The 9,241-nt window shown below is 41.9% G+C and overlaps 1 long non-coding RNA gene across 1 annotated transcript; it reads left to right on the top strand.

Moving 5' to 3' along the window:
- Positions 1-514: 514 nt before the first annotated feature.
- Positions 515-2,333, top strand: LOC138352559 (uncharacterized). Its single transcript, XR_011222829.1, has 2 exons — positions 515-1,603; positions 1,655-2,333. It is a non-coding gene; the product is annotated as an uncharacterized lncRNA (long non-coding RNA).
- The last annotated feature ends 6,908 nt before the right edge of the window (positions 2,334-9,241 follow it).

Raw genomic sequence — 9,241 nt, forward strand, 5'->3', positions numbered from 1 at the left:
GTAAATGCCCCCAACACCGGACAGTAAATGCCCCCAACACCGGACAGTAAATGCCCCAAACACCGGACAGTAAATGCCCCAAACACCGGACAGTAAATGCCCCAAACACCGGACAGTAAATGCCCCAAACACCGGACAGTAAATGCCCCAAACACCGGACAGTAAATGCCCCAAACACCGGACAGTAAATGCCCCCAACACCGGACAGTAAATGCCCCCAACACCGGACAGTAAATGCCCCCAACACCGGACAGTAAATGCCCCCAACACCGGACAGTAAATGCCCCCAACACCGGACAGTAAATGCCCCCAACACCGGACAGTAAATGCCCCCAAACACCGGACAGTAAATGCCCCCAACACCGGACAGTAAATGCCCCCAACACCGGGCAGTAAATGCCCCCAACACCGGACAGTAAATGCCCCCAACACCGGACAGTAAATGCCCCCAACACCGGACAGTAAATACCCCCAACACCGGACAGTAAATGCCCCCAACACCGGACAGTAAATGCCCCCAAACACCGAACAGTAAATGCCCCAAACACCGGACAGTAAATGCCCCAAACACCGGACAGTAAATGCCCCAAACACCGGACAGTAAATGCCCCAAACACCGGACAGTAAATGCCCCAAACACCAGACAGTAAATGCCCCGAACACCGGACAGTAAATGCCCCGAACACCGGACAGTAAATGCCCCCAACACCGGACAGTAAATGCCCCAAACACCGGACAGTAAATGCCCCAAACACCGGACAGTAAATGCCCCCCAACACCGGACAGTAAATGCCCCCAACACCGGACAGTAAATGCCCCAAACACCGGACAGTAAATGCCCCCCAACACCGGACAGTAAATGCCCCCAACACCGGACAGTAAATGCCCCAAACACCGGACAGTAAATGCCCCAAACACCAGACAGTAAATGCCCCAAACACCAGACAGTAAATGCCCCAAACACCGGACAGTAAATGCCCCCCAACACCGGACAGTAAATGGACCCTCACACTAGACAGTACACAACACCTCACACTAGACAGTATAGACCCAACACCGAGACAGTACACCCCCCCCCCACACACCCCCACCCCCCACACCAAGCTCTGCAGCCCTTATACAACACATCAACAATGACATGTTTAAGGGATCTGTTATCGTGAATCTCTCCTCCCCCCCCCCCTCCCCCCCCCCAATAAAGAAGATATCAGTCGACAGTGTAAACATGTCCAGAATAATCAAGACAGTGGGTTAGAGAAAGTGATTTTTGTTAAATATATGTGAAAAACGACTGTGATTTTTTTCAGCAACTATAGAAAAGTACAGTTCGTGTTACTTCAACAATTTCGGTGACACCAAATTAACCAATTTTCCCGTTAAATGGACAACTTAAACAATCTTTTACAATTTCCTTAGCTACAACAATTGTTGTTAAAATGTTTAGAAAATCTGTATAATTTGATAAAAATGTGTAATAACAGTTAACATGAAATGTCACAATGGAATTACAATTTATGAACAAAATTCAATCAAAATTTCTGACGTGCCTGTGAAGAGTCCAGTAAGGGCCTGTGGTGTGTTGTGAAGGTCCTGTATAGTGAAGGTGCTCGCAGCGCTGACCTGTACCTGCTGCTGCTGGTCCTGTATAGTGAAGGTGCTCGCAGCGCTGACCTGCACCTGCTGCTGCTGGTCCTGTATAGTAAAGGTGCTCGCAGCGCGGGCCTCCATCTGCTGCTGCTGCTGGAGTCCTCAGTCAGCATTTGAAGGATAATTGTCAGCATTGGTTACGTGTTATTATAACAGGGGCGGGAACAGTGGTGTGGCTGTTGAAGTAGGAACAGTCGGAACTGTCGAGCTCTCAATAGATGACTTATTATGTCCCTATACCCCCTTTACCACACTGTCGACCCCTCAATGGATACCCCATATGCCCTACCCTTAACCCTTACCCACTATGTCCCTATACCCCCTTTACCACACTGTCTACCCCTCAATGGATACCCCATATGCCCTACCCTTAACCCTTACCCACTGTGTCCCTATACCCCCTTTACCACACTGTCTACCCCTCTATGGATTCCCCATATGCCCCCATACCACATATGCCCATGCCAGTCAGACCCATACAGTGTAACCCATCACGCTGGGTTACAGATACGCAGAGGCGTTGAGTACAGTGTACACAAACGTAAACCAGAGTAAACCAAGGATCATATGATAGGACCAAAAGCAAGTACACTTGTTTAGTGGTGTCGGGTGTCTATATATATTTGTGTAATGTATGTAAAATATTGTATATATTTTTGTTGAATAAATTTCTGAATAATAAGGGATTTAGAGTCATTTTTTTGTTGTTAATAGGGACAATGTGTTTCTCAATATAGTAACTGGGCATGTGAAGGGCTCACAGTAACACAGATTGCTTATTTCAGATCATGAGAGTCAGGCGGGAGTCAATGGAAGAACACTGGTATGGGTGAGAGAGAGAGAGAGACAGACAGAGAGAGGGAGAGACAGACAGAGAGAGGGAGAGACAGACAGAGAGAGAGAAACAGACAGAGAGAGAGAGAGAGAGAGAGAGAGAGAGAGAGAGAGAGAGAGAGAGAGAGAGAGAGAGAGAGAGAAGGGAGAGAGAGAGAAGGGAGAGAGAGAGAAGGGAGAGAGAGAGAAGGGAGAGAGAGAGAAGGGAGAGAGAGAGAGAAGGGAGAGAGAGAGAGAAGGGAGAGAGAGAGAGAAGGGAGAGAGAGAGAGAAGGGAGAGAGAGAGAGAGAGAAGGGAGAGAGAGAGAAGGGAGAGAGAGAGAGAAGGGAGAGAGAGAGAGAGAAGGGAGAGAGAGAGAGAAGGGAGAGAGAGAGAGAGAAGGGAGAGAGAGAGAGAAGGGAGAGAGAGAGAGAAGGGAGAGAGAGAGAGAAGGGAGAGAGAGAGAGAAGGGAGAGAGAGAGAAGGGAGAGAGAGAGAGAGAGACGAAGAGAGAGAGAAGTGGAGGTGGTGTAGGGTATTAAGTGGAGTACCTCAAGGATCACTCTTAGGCCCCATACTATTTATAATGTATATAAATGAGCTAACTAAAGGAGGTTGAGTCCTACACATCAATGTTTGCACATGATGCAAAATTAATATGAAGAGTTGAGACAGCTGGGGATTGTAAGATACTTTTGTAAGAAGATTTACACAAGCTGCATAACTGATCTTGAGAAGTGGCTTCTGGATTTCAACACAAGCAAATGTAAGGTGATGGAAATATGAACAGGTACCAGGAGATTAGAAGCATTCTACACGATGAAGGGAAACTAGTACTATGTAACTACTAGAGAAAAAGACCTGGGAGTGTCCATGACACCTAACCTAACCTCTGAGGCATATATAAATAATAAAAGTCGGCGTTCAGTGGCAATACTTCAAAAGTTAGAACATCATTCAGGAGGTTCAGTAAAGTTGTATTGAGAACACGCTTCACTGCTTACATGACACCAGATGAAAGACAGAGAGGAGTCGTGGTAGAGACGTCCAAAGTACTTAGCACTGACAGAGTGGACACGAGGAAATGTTCACGACGAATACCACCAATAGAATGAGACGACATAGAAGAAAGATGGAAAAACAGGTATGGAACGTTTTTTTTTCTCTATGGCTTAACAATAGTGGAAAGTTGAACTAAATGAGTAGGGTGTAGAGGTGAGCGCCATTCATAATTTAAAAAGTAGATTTGATAGAAAAATAGATCTGAAATCATTTCAGTAGATGACCAGCTACTGGAAATATGGGGTCCAAGAGCTACAACTCGATCCATCAAGCACAGATAGCTGCATACACACACACACACACACACACACATATACACACACACACACACACACCACACACACACACACACATACACACACACACACACACACACCACACACACACACACACACACACACACACACACACACACACACACACACCACTGACTTAACCTATCCTAACTAATCTTGCCTTAAGTTACTATTCCAAGTTATCAAAATATTCTTTAACAACAACTACGACAATTCTTACAGTAATCTCATTTGTCTTGGCATATAATATCATAACAAATATTATAAAAATATCATAAAAATATTGACATATAATATCATAAAAATATATGATATAATAATCTTGACATACAACAGGCAATAATTTCTGACTAGTTACCGTTACCCAAGGAACTCTCACCTCCATATACTTGAACAAATCCACAAGGGCCGGGATGAGGGGTTCGAACCTACGTCCCGAGATAATCCCAGACGCGCCTTTAGTCGATTGCGCTACGACAGGGTAAAGAGAATTGCAACCTTGAGTGCTACTGCCCCTCACACAGCCTCTCTCGAAACTATATTAATGGTTTTTTTTCCTCTATATTCAATGTCATTATTTTTGTTTAGTTTTCCTCTGATTATCATCATTATAATACAATAAGAATAATGAAGTGAAGGATAGATTCATTATATGTGTTAAGTGTATTCAAAAATTTATTTTTGGATCCAACCTCCATTCTTTCTCAAGGTATGCGATGTTATACTTGTTATATCAGTGTTATACCTTGTTATACCAGTGTTATACCTTGTTATACCTTGTTATACCAGTGTTATACTTGTTATACCAGTGTTATACTTGTTATACCAGTGTTATACTTGTTATACCTTGTTATACCAGTATTATACTTGTTATACCAGTGTTATACTTGTTATACCAGTGTTATACCTTGTTATAGCAATGGTATACCTTGTTATACCAGTGTTATACCTTGTTATACCAGTGTTATACCTTGTTATACCAGTGTTATACCCTGTTATACCTTCCAATATGCAATGTTCAGGATTGTGGAACAGGTATATATTACCATGTATGCATTATACATATAGAACATGTATTCATGACATCTTATTTTTTTTAATACACTTACACATATATATTGGCTCTCTCCTTCACCTTGGGGTGGACGGTAGAGCGACGGTCTCGCTTCATGCAGGTCGGCGTTCAATCCCCGACCGTCCACCACAAGTGGTTGGGCACCATTCCTTTCCCTCCGTCCCATCCCAAATCCTTATATCCTGACCCCTTCCCAGTGCTATATAGTCGTGATGGCTTGGCGCTTTCCCCCTGATAATCCCCCCCCCCCTTCCTTCACCTTCATTCAAGCACTACGGAATTGTAATAAGTTTATCAACGTGAATAATTAGATTAATAATAATAATAATTGCTAATTATTATGCTTTGTAAATCGGTTTGGTTTTATGTCATTTTAAAACTGAATTGTCATGTTTACTGAAATTCGCAATGTTTATCTATTTATTGTTGAATGTTGACAATTTCAGTAGCTGTGAAAAATATCATTATTAATTTATAGCATTCTTTAATGTATCATTAGGCCTACTTATTACAGGAGTGTCATTGTTTTCTGATGTCACAAAACTAAGCCTATGTTCTGATGTCACAAGACTAGGTCTATGTTCTGATGTCACAAGACTAGGCCTATGTTCTGATGTCACAAGACTAGGTCTATGTTCTGATGTCACAAGACTAGGCCTGTGTTCTGATGTCACAAAACTAAGCCTATGTTCTGATGTCACAAGACTAGGTCTATGTTCTGATGTCACAAGACTAGGCCTATGTTCTGATGTCACAAGACTAGGTCTATGTTCTGATGTCACAAGACTAGGCCTGTGTTCTGATGTCACAAAACTAAGCCTATGTTCTGATGTCACAAGACTAGGTCTATGTTCTGATGTCACAAGACTAGGCCTATGTTCTGATGTCACAAGACTAGGACTATGTTCTGATGTCACAAGACTAGGCCTATGTTCTGATGTCACAAAACTAAGCCTATGTTCTGATGTCACAAGACTAGGCCTATGTTCTGATGTCACAAGACTAGGCCTATGTTCTGATGTCACAAGACTAGGCCTATGTTCTGATGTCACAAGACTAGGCCTATGTTCTGATGTTACAATACTAGGCCTATGTTCTGATGTCACAAAACTAAGCCTGTGTTCTGATGTCACAAGACTAGGCCTATGTTCTGATGTCACAAAACTAAGCCTATGTTATGATGTCACAAGACTAAGCCTATGTTCTGATGTCACAAGACTAAGCCTATGTTATGATGTCACAAGACTAAGCCTATGTTCTGATGTCACAAGACTAAGCCCATGTTCTGATGTCACAAGACTAAGCCCATGTTCTGATGTCACAAGACTAAGCCTATGTTATGATGTCACAAGACTAAGCCCATGTTCTGATGTCACAAGACTAAGCCCATGTTCTGATGTCACAAGACTAAGCCCATGTTCTGATGTCACAAGACTAAGCCCATGTTCTGATGTCACAAGACTAAGCCCATGTTCTGATGTCACAAGACTAAGCCCATGTTCTGATGTCACAAAACTAAGCCCATGTTCTGATGTCACAAGACTAAGCCCATGTTCTGATGTCACAAGACTAAGCCCATGTTCTGATGTCACAAGACTAAGCCCATGTTCTGATGTCACAAGACTAAGCCTATGTTCTGATGTCACAAGACTAAGCCCATGTTCTGATGTCACAAGACTAAGCCCATGTTCTGATGTCACAAGACTAAGCCCATGTTCTGATGTCACAAAACTAAGCCCATGTTCTGATGTCACAAGACTAAGCCCATGTTCTGATGTCACAAGACTAAGCCCATGTTCTGATGTCACAAGACTAAGCCCATGTTCTGATGTCACAAGACTAAGCCCATGTTCTGATGTCACAAGACTAAGCCCATGTTCTGATGTCACAAAACTAAGCCCATGTTCTGATGTCACAAGACTAGGCCTATGTTCTGATGTCACAAAACTAAGCCCATGTTCTGATGTCACAAGACTAGGCCTATGTTCTGATGTCACAAAACTAAGCCTGTGTTCTGATGTCACAAGACTAGGCCTATGTTCTGATGTCACAAAACTAAGCCTATGTTATGATGTCACAAGACTAAGCCTATGTTCTGATGTCACAAGACTAAGCCCATGTTCTGATGTCACAAGACTAAGCCCATGTTCTGATGTCACAAGACTAAGCCCATGTTCTGATGTCACAAAACTAAGCCCATGTTCTGATGTCACAAAACTAAGCCCATGTTCTGATGTCACAAGACTAGGCCTATGTTCTGATGTCACAAGACTAAGCCTATGTTCTGATGTCACAAGACTAAGCCCATGTTCTGATGTCACAAGACTAGGCCTATGTTCTGATGTCACAAGACTAGGCCTATGTTCTGATGTCACAAGACTAAGCCCATGTTCTGATGTCACAAGACTAAGCCTATGTTCTGATGTCACAAGACTAGGCCTATGTTCTGATGTCACAAGACTAAGCCCATGTTCTGATGTCACAAGACTAAGCCTATGTTCCGACTTCACAAGACTAGGCCTGCAATATTTCCACTTCTCTAGTTAACGATAATTTTACATAGTTCCTGTGGTCACTGGTTCTAATGGATAATTTTCTAATAGAGCGAAGTTAGAAGGTGAAGGACCCGTTTTATTCCTGAATGTCGGGAAGAAGTGATTACAGGCTGCCAGAAATGGATTTATGTGGGAAATATATCGCTGATTGATGACGGCAAATCTTAGACTCTCGGCAATTTAATCTCCAGAAAGTGTGTGTGTTGGGAAGGTAATGTTAGGCTCTCTGGAATTATGTCTTTGGCACTCTGGAATTGAATCCGAGATCAGTAGTTAATATCTCTTGAATAAATAGTCTCCAAGAACGCATTTCTCCAGAAATAACATGAAATTAAATATAAAATGTAAGCCAAAGACGATTGAACCTTGTATTAAATCTAAATGAGAATACATCTTAATGTATTCTACGGAACAATGATTCAGAATATATATTTTCAATAAACAGTGAGGAAAAGTATCCATATAAATACACCACTCTGGTATTTACAAAATACAAATCTTTACAAAAGTCTCTAGTACAATAAATATTTGGATAAATCCCTCGAGCAACTAATCTATCAATACACCTTTGGGAATACATTCGAATAATTCCCTAGGGGCAATAAATCTCTTCAATAATCCCCTGGGGAATAAATCTCTGGCTGTTGTGTACATGTTTTATATGTTAAAGTTTCTCATATAAATTTTGTAAAGTAATTCATTATTTTATTGTCCTAATAATAAAAAGGAACATATAAGATAGGCCTACATCCCCGTGAGCCTACTATACACTACACACACATTACGGTAGGCAGCTATGGCCATTGTTCATCTACTGTATGGTCAACAGTCTCCTTAAGGAACCCAATCCAGCTTATAATAATGAATTAATCTTAAATGACAAAGTTGTCCAAGAAACATTAAGAGACACACTAGGCTACTAAGCAGACGACGAGTCATAATAACGGGGCTGAAGATATGATAAACACACCACATAACCAGAAAATGACAAAAATTTTCTGAGACGACGTCTCAATCCATCCTGGATTATTATCTAGTGATTCTGTAGTATTTAGGTACTCTTAATCATCGTACTAAGATTGACTTTCTTTTAAAATCATCTTTCCTGCCTCTGCTCTTCACAGACGCCGTCTAGTCGAGTCCGCTCTGATATACAACCTGCCCAACATGAACCTGAGTCCTGGCTGTGTTGCTCTGGACTCTTCCCTTTCACAGTACATACCCAAATGCTCCAACCTTCTTAACAAACGTGATCTGACTTAGTTTTACCCCCGTCTCTCATTCTTATCCCTGTTTTAATTCTTACCTTTCCTACTTATTCTCACCTTTATCCTATTCTTACATATCATACCTCCTTCATATTTTGTTGACTATTACACACTGAGTTCTGTTAGTCAGGAAATTGTAGATCCATCTGCCTATTTTTTCCGGTAATTCCTTTTGAACGCATTTTGTGTGCAATAACACCATGGTCACATTTGTCGAAGGCTTCTGTGAAATCTGTGTAAATTACATCAGCGTTTTGTTTGTCTTCCATAGCATCTAATGCCATGTCATAGTGGTCCAGCAACTGCGACAGGCAAGAGAAACCATGTTCTGTTCTGAAACCATGTTGTCCGGGGTTATGGAGATGCTGTGATTCCATGTATTTTGTGATCTTACTTCTTAGCACTCTCTCACAGATTTATATGATGTGTGATGTTAGTGCTATCGGTCTGTAATTTTTTGCCTCTGCCTTATTTCCTCCTTTATGGAGTGGTGCTATCTCTGCTGTTTTTAGTATGTCATTGATA

This window comes from Procambarus clarkii, chromosome 54 (genome assembly GCF_040958095.1).
Source record: "Procambarus clarkii isolate CNS0578487 chromosome 54, FALCON_Pclarkii_2.0, whole genome shotgun sequence".
NCBI lineage: Eukaryota > Metazoa > Arthropoda > Malacostraca > Decapoda > Cambaridae > Procambarus > Procambarus clarkii.